Source organism: Tamandua tetradactyla, chromosome 25 (genome assembly GCF_023851605.1).
Source record: "Tamandua tetradactyla isolate mTamTet1 chromosome 25, mTamTet1.pri, whole genome shotgun sequence".
Taxonomy (NCBI): domain Eukaryota; kingdom Metazoa; phylum Chordata; class Mammalia; order Pilosa; family Myrmecophagidae; genus Tamandua; species Tamandua tetradactyla.
In genome coordinates, this window is record NC_135351.1 from 39,633,587 (window position 1) to 39,649,690 (window position 16,104).

Sequence of the window (16,104 nt, forward strand, 5' to 3'; positions counted from 1 at the left end):
TTGTTTCAGATCTTAGAGGGAAAGTATTTGATCTCTCAGCAATTGAGTATGATGCTAGCTGTGAGTTTTTATACATGCCCTTTGTCGTCTTGAGTAGGTTTGCTCTTATTTCTTACATTTTGAAGTTTTTTATCAAGAAAGGATGCTGAGTTTTGTTAAATACCTTTTCTACATCAAGATGATTGGGTGGGTTTTCCCCTTTGATTTGTTAATGTGGAAATTTTCAGCCATTATTTCCTCAAATATTCTTTCTGTCCTTTTTTCCTTCCATACTTATATTCTTTGTGCTGTCATTCAATTCCATGAGACCCTGGTCATTTTTTTCCCCATTCTTTTATTTATCTGCTCTTCTGTATGTGAGATTCTGATTGTTCTATCTTCTAGTTTGTTTATTCTTTCATCTCCTCTTCAAATCTGTTATTTTATGCCTCCAATGTATTTTTTTTCAAAAGTTTATTTAAACGTAACTAAGCTTAAAGAAATACACTCATATTGGTTAATAGAATGCAATTTAAATTTAACTTATGCTACACAATTTGAACCAAAAACTTGGTACCTGGTTTAAGATTTTTAAAAAAGAAAGGATTTGCAATCAGGTTTGTTTTTTAAATCTATTACAAAGGTATAAAAGATTCTAGTCTTCCTCAAATGCTGCTATAACAGCAAGAACCATGAGAAATTTACCTTTGGTTTGCTTTGGAATAACATGAATTACAGTGTAAAAGTTTTTAAAATTGGTGCAACAAAACATTTTTGTAATGTTTCAGTAATAACTTACAAAGTTCAATTACTAATGGATGTGCTCCAGTGTATTTTTTTTTGTGGGGGGAGAGGGTGCATGGTCGGAGAATCGAACCCAGATCTCCTGCATGAAAAGTGAGCATTCTACCACTGAACTGCACATGCACCCCCCGGTGTATTTTCAATCTCTTCTATTTTGCCTTTCATTACCAAATAAATTTTGTTTCATGTCACACTTTCAAATTCTTCTTTATGCTCACCCAGTGTCTTCTAATGTCCTTTATCTCTGTGGCCATATTTCCTTTATCTCCTTGAATTGATTTGGGAGATTTGTTTGAAATTTTTGATTAGTTGTTCCACATTCGATTTCTCCTCCAAAGTTTTAATTTATTACTTTGCTTAGGCCATGTCTTCCTATTTCTTAGTATGGCTTGTAATTTTTTGCTGATATCTAGGCACCTTATTATCTTGATGAGTTTACTCTGAAGGTCAATTTTTCTCTCTTGCCTAGGATTTCATTGTTTGGCTTTGTGTTCAGTTTTTTTTCACATTTGATTCAACTTTATACCTTTTGAATTGCCCACATTTCATTGATCAGATTTTTTTTCAGTCCTTCTTCATCTGAGTTTTGCCCTGGTTATGGGGTACAATTTTTTTATTTTTTATTTTTTATTTTTACATGGGCAGGCACCAGGAATCGAACCCGGGTCCTTGGGCATGGCAGGCAAGCATTCTTGCCTGCTGAGCCACCGTGGCCCGCCCTGGGGTACAATATTTAAGATTGCCTTATTTGTTTTATCCCCAAGAGAAAGCTTCCTTTCAACTGTTTCTTCTCCAGAAAACTTGATCTCTGTTTGTTTTTATTTTGCCTCTGCAGTTTCTTTTAACTTTCTTTTCATTTACTCTAGCTGATTTTGCCTGAAGGACAAATTCTGGGTGTAGCATCACCTGGAGAAGACTTTCCCAAGTCAGTATTTCCTAGCCAAACTCCCACAGGTGGGACAGAACAGCTCCAAAGATCCCAGAAGAGAAGATCAGGAAAGTTGCCGAAAAAGCCTTTTTGACAGCTTCCCAAGGCTGTGTTTTCCTGGCCCTCCCATCCAATGGACTCTTCAACAAACTGTTCTCCACAGCCCTAAACAGGCTCAGCATCTCTAAACCTCCACCACCTTTGCTCCTCTCAGTGGGGGGTTGAAACAATGGCTATAGTGGTCCTATTTAGGGCAGGCTAAACAGCTGTTCAGACTTGGAACCCAGTGATCTAAATTTGCCAATCAGAGCTGTGCTCTGTATTCAGCTGTTCTTGGGGAGGAAAGCTTCCACAACCCTCTCCATCCACAGCAGCCACGCAGGGTCCAGACCCAAGGCAGCTCACATTGAGAGTGTAGGATGGGTGCCAGCAGTCACTGCACTTTCTCATTTTTGTACTTCAGAGTCTCAGACTCCGCCCTGGATGGTGTACCATGCTGCCCTGGTCTCTGGAGCTCAGAACAGTTGCTTCAGACAGTTTCTGCCTGCCCACTAGCTGCTTTTGAAGGACGAATAAGTCCTGGAGCCTCTATGCCACCATTTTCCCCAGGAGTTTCCTATTTCTTTTTAAATGAGAAATTACAATGTTTATAATAGTGCTATATTTCCATATTATGAAAGCTAAGTTCGCAGAATCATCATTTGGTCAACATAATCTACCTAGAGTGACCTCTGGATCTGTTTGGATTACTTTTCCATCCATATGGGACAGCAAATGTAGGTTTCACCAAATTCTAGCATAATGGCCACTCTTTCTGCTATTATAACCTGGAGTTGAAGAGTAGAACAGGGACATTTCAACCTTCTAAACATCCAGTGAGAAGGGAATTCTTATTATTACCCTGTTTCTCCATGAGAAACATTGATCCAATCAAATGATTTAATTTTACAAAGAATGAATTTGGGAGATAAATCTACCATTTACTTCCATATATCTTTGGACATTATGTTAAATATATTATTCCTACATTTATAAAATAAAGGTAATGATATTCACTTCACAGGGCTGTTATGAAAAATTAATAAAGTTACATTGAGAAATTGCTTTGCAAACAATAAAATTCTGGAAATAAATAAATTAGTAAAATATCCTTGTTTTTCTTAATTCTCACTGACGATGTGATCAGTTTGTGGTGTTCAAAAATTACCTTGAATCATTGACTCTTTTATCCAGGTTAAAATTTGGCCCCTGGAGGAAAACAACTCTATGTTTGAAATTTGCATTCAATCATATTTTAAGAATAGAGAGAAAACTTAAGGGAATTTCCTATTGCTTGCAGGTGCTGAGGCTATAAATCTTCAGGTTTCTGGGATAAAATTTTCCTCTCTCATCTACCTTTTGGTGTCGGAGGAAAAAATTGGGACCATGGCAAAACAAGGGAAGGAAGATGCCAAGTGAAGCATATGGGATATTGGTTAAAGGCAAGGGATAGGTAGTTACACTGTCCCAGGTTTATTATAATTGTCCTACTCACTAACAGTGTTATCATGATAAATTAAATGAACAATTCTTAAGGGAGTTATCAAATATGAGATAAATGATACCATCCCGAAAATATCAGAAATATATGAAAAAATACTAAGGTAATACTCAAATTGGCACTTAGCTCCAATAGGGTAGTCCCCTTTTTCTTCTGCAGTGAAAGATGCCCAAACTTTAAATGGATGAATTGAATCAGCCAGTGGAGAAATGAAGGAGTGTAAAGATCATCATGATTCTTTCAAAGGGCTTGAGACTTAAAACTGAAAGAGTAGGGCTGTGAGAAGTGCTAAATATTAAAGGAGGTGAGAGAGTATTTCTTTGATTTACCTTGGGGACAGTGTGAAAACAGAAATATCAATAGCAAAATGTGAAAATATATCTACTTTTAAATAAACATAAATACACATTCATACAATGCATGCGTATGTGTGTGTGTATATATTTATACACGTATATCTTTAAACAGCTGTCTGAGGTATAACTTGCATATCATACAATTGACCCATTAGAAGTCCAGTTTGAGATTTTTGGAAATTTTATACATTACCCAACCATCACAACAATCTGGTTTTAAAAAATTTCCACCCCCAAAACAGTTTCGTTCGGCCCTTTTGTAGTCAGTTCCACTCCCAAATTCTGCTCCAGGCCACCTCTATCTGCTTTTTATCACTATAATTTTTCCTTTTTGAGAAACTGCATATAAAAGAAGTGTTACAATATGTATTTTTTTGTGTATGGTTTCTTTCAATCAGTGTGATGTTTTTTAGGTTTATTCATATTGTAGATGTGTCAGTAGTTTATTTTTATTGTTGAATAGTATTCCATTGTATGTATATACTACATCTTCTTTATCCATTTTGGGCAATGGCCAACAGTGTTGCTATGAATATTCACATTTTATGGATCTATATTTTCCATTCTCTTGAATTGGTCCATAAGAATAGAATTGCTAAGTTATATGGTAAGTGTGCTTAATTTTTTAAGAAACTCCAAAACTATTTTCCGAAGTGGCTGTGGCATTTTACATCCCCAGCAGCAGTACATGAGGGCTCCTGTTTCTCCACATACTCATCAATGCTTGGTATTGTCATTTTGCTGGTTTATAGCTAATCTAGTAGACAGATGTATAGTGTGTGTATTTAGGGAAATACGCATTTCCCTGATGACTAGCGATGTTGAACATGTTTTCATGAACTAACCAGCCATTCTTATGCCTTTTCTATTAAAATATCTATTCAAATGTTTTCCTTTTTTTAAAAAAAATGTTCTTTCATTTTATTGAGTTGCAAGAGCTATTTATGTAGTCTGTATGTAAGGCATTTATCAGATAAAAGATTTACAAATATTTTCCCTATGTCTATGGCTTGTGTTTACAGTTTGAAAAAAATATTATTGAAAAAGCCCAATTTATTGCTTTTTTTCTCTTTTGGATTGTGCTTTTAGTATCATAGCCAAGAAAACTTTGCCTAAGACAAGGTTACAAAGATTATCTCCTATATTTTATCCTATAAGGTTTAGAATTTTAGCTCATATATATATATATATATATATAATTATTATTATATGATTCCATTTATATGAAATATCCAAAGTAGGCAAATCCTTAGAAAAAAAGCTGATTAATGTTTTCTAGGAGTTGGGGGTAGGGGTGAGGTGGGAATGAGGGAATGGAGAAAGACTGTTTAATGTTTGTGGGTTTCCTTTGGAAGTGTTGAAAATGTTTTGGGAATAGACAGTGGTGATGGCTGTACAACATTGTGAACGTACTAAATATCACTTAATTCTATATTTTAAAATTGTTGATTTTATATTATGTGAATTTTACCTCAATTAAAGAAAATGGAAAACAAAAGAAAAGTAGCAGGATCCATTAAGCAGGGCCTTTTCACATAAGCATCATTGTCATATTGGGAGTCCTAAGGTCTTCAGTTTTGTTGGTTTAAACCTTCCATTTTATCAGTTCACCCAAGTGAACAGCTTCAGGTGAAACTGACGAGAGAGACTGGTTCTCAGAGAACTGATTTGTCCATTTACAAAGGTAATTGTACCGATTCCAGAATCAAGTCTGGTTGTCTTCTCAGATCATTCGTCTTGGTAGGCAAATTTCCTCAACTACATCATACGTTACAGGGGTGAGATGTGCAGCAATTCTCGGCAGAATTCACTAATCAATTGTGGCATTCTTTTCCACTAAGCCCAGAAGTGGCCTTCTCACTTAGTGCTTCAGGCAGCCTCTACCGGTCAATTGGAATTGGCACTCGAGAGGAATCTTCTATATAAACCCTGTGAGTATCTCCATTTTTGGCATTTGGTATCAACGGGCTGAGGCAAACATGGAAAAATATTTTCCAACTGCTGGAAAGATTAATTCCTGTACATCCTCAATTCTGTGTTCCAAGTATGCAACTCCAAGTGGAATGGCGATGTGAATCACGAGAGAAGGTCCAATTTCTGACGCCTCTATACTGCGCTTCTTATTTCCAATGGAGATGAAGCGTATGCAGGGATTGCTGGTGATGTACTGCCCAGCCCGAGGGCCATCAGTCTTCATGCCAGCTCATGAGAGAGGCCCAAAGCATAGCGAGAGGAGTAGCTCACAGACTACAGTTGCTGCCTTTGGCATTCGCTAATTAAGTTCATGATGTCACCTTGAAGCTGCAGAATCGAAGGAACTGGCATTGTGAGAACAAGAAGATCAAACTGCTCAGGGGGCCTGTCTCCTTGGAGACGTCCCACTTATCATTCTTCAGGTTGCCCTCGGTCACACACTATCTGAAGTAGATGGCTGCTCCTGATTCTTTTAAGTGATGCTTAATAATTGAAGAAACTCCTTGAGGTGCCACAAAGTTACAGTCTCCTTCTCACCATTCTTTCAATGGGAGAGATTAGGGGTTTCAAAATGCCATGAGCTAACAGTTCATCCTAAAAACTGGATCCCCAGCCTCGTCCCACACAGTGAGGTGCAAAGGACCATCCTCAGCAGGGTGGCACACAAGCTTCCGCCAGCCCGGCACCCACGGTCAGCACCCATGCCATGGCTCCTGCCTTCTGCACTTGGGCAGGCAGTCCTGGGGTCTGTGGGACCTGGGCTGAACCCAGTGAATGCTCTCTGGGCTCCAACGCACCGGGCTCCCTCTTACATTTTGAGTTAATTTTTGTGTAGGGTGTGAGTTACAGATTTAAGTTCATATTTTCAAGTATGACTAGCCAATTGTTTCAGCATCATTTGTTGAAAAGACTCCTCTCTTCTTTGAATTGCCATGGTACTTTTGTTGAAAATCGATTGACCATAAATGTGAGTTTGTTTCTGGACTTCGTGATGGTTTATCTTAGGTGTCAGCTTGGCTTGGCTTTGGTGTCCAGTCGTTTGGCCAAGCACTGGCCTGGATGTTGCTGCGAAGGTATTTTGCAGATATGGTGAGCTTCTATAATCAGTGGACTCTAAGTAAAGGAGATTTTCCCCCATTATGTGGGTGGACGTCATCCAATCAGTTGAAGACCTTGAGAGCAAATAAGTGAGGTTTCCAGAAAATGAAGAAATTGTGCCTCAAACTACACCCTCTACTCCTCTCTGAGTCTCCAGCCTGCTGGCCTCCTTTAAAGATTTTGGACTCAAAACTGCAACATTATTCTTACCAAAATGTTCAGCCTGACAGCCTGCCCTGTGGATCTCAGACTTGCCAGCTCCTACAGTTACATGAGTCAATTCCTTAAAATAAAATTGTACACATGCACACGCATACACACACGCACAAACATACACACTTACATACATATATCCTGTTGACTCTGCTCCCCTGGAAAGCCCTGATTAATTTAGGTCTGTCTGTTCAGTTCCATTTATCAATATGTCTATGCTTATACCAATACCCAACTCTCTTAATGACTGTGGCTTTATCAGAAGTTTTAAAATCAATTAGTTAAGTTCTTCAACTTTTGTGCTTCCCTTTAAAAATTGTTACGGGTGCACAGGTGGTTCAGTGGTAGAATGCTAGCCTTCCATGTGGGAGACCTGGGTTCAATTCCGCGCCTAAAAAAAGTTGTTTGGGTTATTCTAGGTCCTTTGCATGTTAGGATCAGTTTGTCAATTTCTAAACTACCTGGATTTTGATAAGGATGTCTACCTTTTTTTCCCTCTCCTAAGCTTTTGAGAACCCAATCAATTGATTGCTGCTATTTTTGACATCGTGCCACCAACCTTTCAAGCTCTATTCAGTTTCCTTCAGTATTTTTCTCTCTCTGCTCTTTGGATTGGATAATAACTGTTAATCCATATTCAAATTCACTTATTATTTCTTCTGTCATCTCCAATCTATTTTTGAGCCCATCTTAGGCATTTTTCATTTCTACTATATTTTCAATTTTAGAATTTCAATTCACTTTTCTTCCATAGTGTTCATTTCTCTACTGAGAATCCCGATTTATTGAGTCATTGTTCTTATATTTTTTTTACTGGGATTCATTGATCATATTTATGTAGCTGCTTTGAAATCTTTATCTTCAAAATCAGCATTTGTGGCCAATTCAGAGTTAGCCTTTATTGACTGTTGCTTTTTCCCCCGTCTGTTGAATGTCTTGTAATTTTTGGTTGAAAAATGGAGATTTTTAAATATTGTAATTGGTAGGGTATTGTAGTAACTTCAATGTTTGATCTCTTTCTCTGCTTTTTTCTTTATTGTATCTAACCTGAATTTAAGGTGCAAAATGTTTCTCCCCACAGGTAGCCGCTGGTTTTCTGCTTAGCTTTTTATTATTAATTTTTACTTTTCAACCAGATTAATAGGGATCAACACTTTCAACTTCAACTTGAATGATTTAGTAGCCAGACAGTGATTCAGGTAAAGTTTATGCTCAACACCTCTCACTTACTAGGCATTCATTTTCTAGCAATCAGTCTGCATGTGGTTTGGGGAAGATGTTGAAAATTCAAGTGATTCTCAAGTCACCCTTGATTTTGACTTTCTACCAGTCTTTCTCACATTTTCCTCATATGAATTCCTAGTTTCTTAGTCAACCAGGATGTGTAGAGAGCTCTTAAGTGGAACTCTCCTTTCCAGGGTATATGGATAATTTTTACCTGTATAATTTTTGCCTGTTCGTTACTTGCCCCCACCAAGTACACATTTTCAGGCTAGTTGAGCTCGTGGTTTCCTCTCATTTATTTTTCACAGTGTTTGCCAAAGCTGTGGGGTTTTGCCCCCTTCCCAAAGTGAAATTTCTCCCTCTGGTAACAAATATGCTGCTTTTCTGACCAGCCCTGCTTTGTAAAATTGCTATTTTCATCAACAGAATAGAGATGGGTAGGAGTTTCCCCAGGCAAGAAGATCACTCCTACTGTTTTTACCCAAAGCTCTAGTAATCTTTCAAGAATAAATGCTCCTCAATTTATTGTTTACCTTTGGTCACTTTCCAACCCCCTGACATGGCTGTTGATAACCCTTCTGTCCAGTAGCATGCTAACGTTACTTACTTTATGAACAGAAGGTTTTCTGACTTCTGCATGTTGCCATAGCTGGAAGTTTCCCCTGACCTGAAGGTGTGTTTTTAATTTATAAAATCTGTGCATTTCAAAGATATGCCTTCTGTATTTCTTCTTATTGCCATTCATATGCATATTTACATTTATAAACTGGCTTCAGAGTTATCTGTGGATCATCCCCTTTGGGCATGACCCACATTGAACCCAACCCTACTCAGGCCTCTTAACTCTGGTAAAAGGATCCAAGCAATGGTTCATAGTAGGGAAAGATGGGGAGTTTAATGCTTGCAAATTTATATACGCCTATAATTTAAGATTATATATATATATATATTTGGATAATTCAGTTTGTGTTATCTGTCATATTCACCCTATCATTCACTTTTTTTTCTGTCAGCTCCCAACTTTTTTCTGCCATATTTCTGACTTGTATAAATATTCTGGGGCAAGTATATTTAGTGATGGTCCTTCAGTAAATATCTGATACCTAATGACAATGTTTTCAATCACTGTTCAAGAACCACCCCTTGGCTTCTCACCCTACCACAGCCACCATCTCCCATTTCAATACATTTAGAACATTTGGAGCAAGTATAGAGAAAAAATATTCACATTTACTCAATTTTTCACATGAAAAAATATTCACATTTACTCAATTTTTCACATATTGAATTTGTAAATAATTGTGAAATGAATTGCTGATGAGACAGTCATGAAGCAAGTTGTCTCATATATTGCTTATGACAGGAGAAAATTGGCTTAAAAAATCTACAGAGGACTTATTATTTCAACTCAGATATGTAAAGAGTTTATAAATTGTCACTCCCATACTTAACAACAAAGAAAAACTGGATAATCGGCAGATCCATGTAGAGCAAGCAACCACACAGAAATTTGGAGAGTTAGATACATCCAGAGAGAAAAAAACAACTGAAATCTGCTGGGCCTGGAGGCATAAACTTATAGAACACTTACATGGTAAATTTGATGAATTTCTGGAGGCAAAGTGTGGATTAATTTAAGAGTGAAAAACTCCTCATTTCCAGTCTCAGGAGAGGTGCATATTTATGGGTTTCCCTCTAGGAGCTGTGAGGATCTGAAAAAGACCCACTTACGGTTCCTGCAGGAGCCTGGTAGGAGTAAACATTGTAAAACATGCCCAGAGACTTTTCCATACCAAAGGCCTACTCTCCAGGTTAAAGGACCTTGCTAGGGCACAATTTTGAAACCTCACTGAGCTGGAGGAAAATAATCCCTCCCCACCTCAACCCCTGCTAGCCTTCCTCTATCACCTAAGAAGAAAAAAAGAAAACGGTCAAAGGAGACAGTTCTTCCAGGAAATGGATTGGGAAGAGAGTAGGGGGCCTGTAGGAAAAGATAAACCACTTGGAGGAGGGACAGAAATACTCAAGAAGGCTGCAACCCTGAGACACTGGCCCACTGAGGGACTGAGACTTATTCAGAGGATTGTGGAACTCTCCTCCTCTACTACATCCTGCAATGGCAGATGAGTAACCAGAGCAGCGGGGTGGAAACTAAGAAAAAAAATCAAAGATAAATGCTAGAATGACATGAAAAATGACCCAATATGGCTTGAGGAAAGAGTAAGTGAACTGGAAGAAGATAGATCAATAGAAACTTCCCTTCTGTAATACAAAGAGAGAAAATACTACCACTACTCTCACCACTCCTACTGCTGAAGAACAGACCCCACAATAGCTACGAAATTATATCAAACAGTATAAGTGTAAATGTAATACCAGAAAGAGAAGAAGGAGAGAATGAGGAAGAAAAAATACTTGAAGTCACAATGGCAGAGAACTTTCAAAAATTTTTAAGTCACCAAAGGAAGCTCAGAGAACACTACGTGGGACAAATGCCAAAAAAAAAAAAGAATAGGTGTACACTCATACTTCAGAAAACCATGGACTTGTGAAAAGCTTGAAGGAAGGAAGAAGAAAGATATACCTTATCCATAGGGGAAGAGGGATAAACATTACATTGGATTTCTCTTTATAAACCATGTAAGCAAGAAGAGAGTGGAGTGAAATCTTTAAGGTGTTAAAAAAAATTAGAATACTATATCCAGTGAAATTATCTTTAAAAAGTGAAGGATAAATAAAAAGAAAACCTAGGGAATTCATCACCAGCTATCCTGCCCTGCAAAAAAATAAAATGTTGAAAGAAATTCTTTAGACAGAAGGAAAATCTTGTAGATAAGAAACTTGGATCTATGTAAAGAAAAGAAGAGTGCTGGAGAAAAAACAAACAAAAATAAAATAAACCCATTTAAGCTTTTTATTCATAATAATCTAAAATATAATTCTTAAAGTAATAACAATACATTGGGTGATTATAGCATATGGATAAGTAAAAATGTTGCAAGAAAGGGGAAGGAGAGCTCAAGAATACTCTGTTACATAGCATGAAAGATGTGTAAGGAGGTATATTGTTATTTGAAGGTGGACTTAGATTATTTAAAATGTATATTGTAAACCCTAGAGTAACCACTAAAATAAAAATAAAAAGTTTGAATGATATACTTATAGAGGATATAAAATGGAATTATATAAATGTTCAATTAAAATCAGAGGAGACAGATAAAAGGGAGGAAAGGGAACAAAATAAAGCAATGAATAGAAAAAATTGCAAAAGTTACATATTAATACAGCTATATCCCTAATCATTTTAAATATGAATCATGTAAGTATACCAATTAAAAGACTGAGATTATTATATTAAGTGAAAAAACAAAACAGAACAAGACCCAACTATATTTTCTCCACTGAAGCACACTGTAAATGTAAAGACCAGATGGATCAAAAGTAAAAGGATGGAGATAGGTATACCATGAAAAAACTTAAGAAAAGGAAGAAGGAGTAACTATGGCCATTTCAGACAAAACGGTTTTTAAAACAAGGCAGATTACCAGAGATGAGGAGGAGCATTACGTGATGATAAAGTGGTCAATTACCTCCAAAAGGGCATAGCAATCCTAACCATATCTGAACTTAACAACAGAGCATAAAATATATGAGGCAAAAGTGGTAGAACCTAAAGGAGAAATATACAAATATTGGAGACTTTAATATCTCTCGGTCTATAATCAATAGGTCAAGAAGGCAGAAAATCAGTAAAAATGCAGACAACCTAAACTGAACGATCCATCAACTTGATCTAAATGACATTTACAAGACACTCTATTAAACAATGCAGAACAAATATTCCTGTCAGGCTCACGTGGAAAAATCTGGACCTTAAAACATACCTAAACAAACAAAATAGAAATCAGACCAATTGTGGTCTTAGGCCACAATGAATTAAACTAGAAAACGGTAACAGGAAGTTTTCTAGGAAAAATCCAAATATTTTGAAATTAAATGACAGTTCTTAATAACACATGAATCAAAAAAGAAGTCACAAGAAAAATTATAAAATATTTTGAACTAAATTATAATGAAAATAAAACTTATAAAACTTTGTGGGATGCAGCTAAGGCTTAATTTAGAGGGAACTTTATAGGGCAAATACATGTATTAGAAAAAAAATGAAGAGCCAATAGTTTTACTTCAGAAAACAAGAGAAAGATGAGCAAAATAAAGCCAGAGCTAGTAGAAAATAGGAGGTAATAAAGATTAGAGATGAAATCAAAAGCAGGAAAATGATAGAGAAAATCAAAGGAAACAAAAGCTCCTTCTTTGAAAGGATCAATATAATCGATAGGCCCCTAGCCAAGATAATCAAGAACAAAAAAAGCAGAGACAAATTATCACTATCAGAATGAAAAAAGAGTCATCACTACTGATCCCTTAGGCACGTAAAACATTAATCAGGGAATACTATGAACAGCACTGTGTCCACAAATTTGATAACTTAAATGAAATGGACCAACTCCTTGAAAGATATGAACTACCAAAATTCACTTAAGGAGAATTAAATAACCTGAATAGTCTCATATCTTTTCAAGAATTGAATTGATAACTAAAACCATTTCATCAAAGAAAGCACCAAGCCCAGATAGTTTTACTGGTGGGTTCTACCAAATATTTAATAGGAAATAATATAAATTATCCACAATTTATTTCAGAATATAGAAGCTAAGGGAACATTTTTGAACTCATTTTATGAGGCCAGCATTACTTTGATGCCCAAATGTGAGGAAAATATTACAAGAAAAGAAAATTATAGACCAACATTTCTCATGAACATAGTCACAAAAATCCTTCACTTGCAAGTATTAGCAAGTTGAATTCAGCAGTATATAAAAAGAACACAATTTGGATCAACTGGAGTTCATTCTAGGGATAAAAGACTAGTCAGCATTCATCAATCAAACAAGGTAATTCATTATATTAACAGAATGAATAAGAAAAAAAATCACATGATCATATCAATAGATGGAGAAAAAGCATTTGACAAAATTAAATATGCATTCATAATAAAAAATTTAATAAAATCCTAGGCATAGAAGATTCCTTATTCTAATAGAGTATGAAAAATCTACAGCTAACTTCATACTTTAATGGTGAGAGACTGAAAATGTCTTCCTTGTAATGTCAAGAATAAGGGAAAAGTGTCCCCTGTTACCACTTCTATTCAACATTATATTGTAAATCCTAGTTAGTGCAATAAGAAAATAAATAATATTCAGTTAGGCAATAAAGACATAAAATTGTCTTTATTCTGAGATGATATGATTGCCTATGTAGAGAACCACAGAGAGTGTACAAAAAAATTCTTGGCACTAGTAAACAAGTATAGCAACTTGCAGAATACAAGTTAAATATACAAAAGCCAATTGCTTTCCTAGATATCAGTAATGAAAAAGTGGCATTCAAAATTGACAAACCAACAGTACCATTTAAAACAGAATAAAAAAGGGGAAGAGCTTAGGTAAATATCAAAATATGTAGAGGATCCCTGTGCAGAAAACTGCAAAGCACTGGTGAAAGAAATAAAAACTCTAAATAAATGGTTAGATATTCCATGTTCATGTTTTGGAAGACTTCGTTTTTGAAGGTGTCAATTTCTAACCCAATCTGTAGATACACTGCATTTCCAATAAAAAATCCAGAAAGCTCACCAGCTAAAAGATTTCAAATAGAGTCAAAAGGTCATTCTGGAGATTACTGTTATGCAAGCTTCAGCCAGATATTGTAAATTGCCACTGTATGCCAGGCCCCATACCCTATAAAAGACTCTATAAGAATTTTACTTAATAAGTCTATTTTTTTCAGAAACTTAAGGCCTCCAGATTTTTCTTAAACTAGATATCCCTGAAACCCAGAGGTACCAGTCTCTCTAAGGACATCAACCAGTTTCATTCCTCTACCCCATAAGGTTGACAGCTGTTTCCAGCATGAAGCTATTAAAATGATCATTGCCCAGATATCCCCGGAGATTGAGAGAATGATCAAAAAGAGGGAGGAGGTGTAACTGAGAAATTAGAATTTAACAAATGATTTTGCTTAATGACTCATAATATAGATATTTCTTTTTTAGTTTCTAATGCTTTAGAATAGCCAGCAGGAAATAGCTGAAGTTGTTAACTGTAATCCAGTATCTTGAAGTTTGATAATGATTGTACAACTATACAGCTTTTATTATGTGACTAAATAATTGTAAAAACCTTGTGACTGAGACTCCATTTATCCAGTGAATGGGTAGATGTGCTGGTTTGAAAGGATGTATGTACCTTAGAAAAGCCATGTTTTAATCCAGTCCCATTTTGTAAAGGCAGCCATTTCTTCTAACCCCTATTCAGCATTGTATGTTTAAAACTATAATCAGATCATCTTTCCTGGAGATGTGATTTAATCAAGAGTGGTTGTTAACTGGATTAGCTGGAGGTGTGTCACCACCCATTTGGGTGGGTCTTGATTAGTTTCTGAAGTCCTATAAAAGAGGAAACATTTTGGAGAACGGGAGTGATTCAGAGAGAGCAGAGCAGAAATGATGTTGCCACAGCAGAGTCCACCAGCCAGCAATCTTTGAAGAGGAAGAAGGAAAATGCCTCCCAGGAAGCTTCATGAAACAGGAAGCCAGGAGAAGAAGCTAGCAGATGATGCTGTGTCTGCCATGTGCCCTTCCAGATGAGAGGAACCCTGACTGTGTTCCCCATGCGCCCTTCCACTTGAGAGAGAAACTCTGAACTTCATTGGCCTTCTTGAACCAAGGTATCTTTCCCTGGATGCCTATGATTTGACATTTCTATAGACATCTATGGACATTTTCTCAGCCTTAGAACTATAAACTAGCAACTCATTAAATTCCCCTTTTTAAAAGCCATTGTATTTCTGATATATTGCATTCTGGCAGCTAGCAAACTAGAACAATGAGTAATAACATAAAGACATCAATTAAAAAAAAGGCCAGCAAGCTATTTTATGGATATTGACAAACTTATTTTCACATTTAAATGGTAAGACAGATGGCATAGAAGGGTTAACATCTTACTGAAAAAGAAAAAAATTGAAAGATTCAATATCTGATTTGAAGACTTGTTATAAAACTATAGTAATCAAGCAACACGGTCTTGGTGGAAGAATTGCACATAGATCAATGGAACAGAATAGAGATCCCAGAAACAGACACACACGAATAAAATCAACTGGTTTTTGACAGAGGCAAAAAAGCAATCAATGGAGAGATTATAGTCTTTTCAACAAATGGTGCGGGAATAGTTGGATAGCCATATATTAAAAAAAACAAAAAAGGCTCCACACAGACCTTATGTCTTACATAAAAATTAATTTAAAATGGATTATAGACCTAAATATAAAATATGAAACTATACACTTTAAGAAGTCATATGAGAAAATCCATGTGACCCTAGGTTTGTTATGACTTGTCAGATATAAAATGGAAGTACAATTCATGAAAGAAAAAAATTTATGAATTGAACTTTATTAAAATGAAAAGGTTTGGCTTTGTAAAAGACACTGCTAAGAGAATGAAAAGAAAAATAATAGATTGGAAGGAAAATAAATGCAAATCACATACCTGATAAAGGATTTGTATCCTAAATATAAAAAGAACTTATAAAATTCAACAATAATCTAACAAACAATCCAACTAAAAAATAGGGAAAAGAAATGAACAGATACCTCACCAAAGAAGATAGAGAGGTAACAAATAATCATATGAAAAGATTCTCAACATCATTTGTCATTGGTGAAATATAAATCAAAACATTAAGTTACCACTCCATAACTATTATAACTGACCATATAATTGGTGATGATGTTGCGGAGCAACAGTAACTCCCATCCTTTTTTGGTGAGAATGTAAAATATTTAGTGGCTTTGGAAGAAAGCTTGGCAGTTTCTTATTAAGTTTAACAGTCTTACCAAATGATCCAGTAATCACACTT

The 16,104-nt window shown here is 36.0% G+C and overlaps 1 long non-coding RNA gene and 1 pseudogene across 1 annotated transcript in view; one reads left to right on the plus strand and one right to left on the minus strand.

The window, feature by feature from the left end:
- Nucleotides 1–16,104, plus strand: part of LOC143669126 (uncharacterized) — a 103,472-nt gene that overhangs the window by 19,704 nt on the left and 67,664 nt on the right. The gene's annotated exons all lie outside the window — the stretch shown is intronic.
- On the minus strand, nt 5,495–6,289 carry LOC143668719 (renalase pseudogene; annotated as a pseudogene).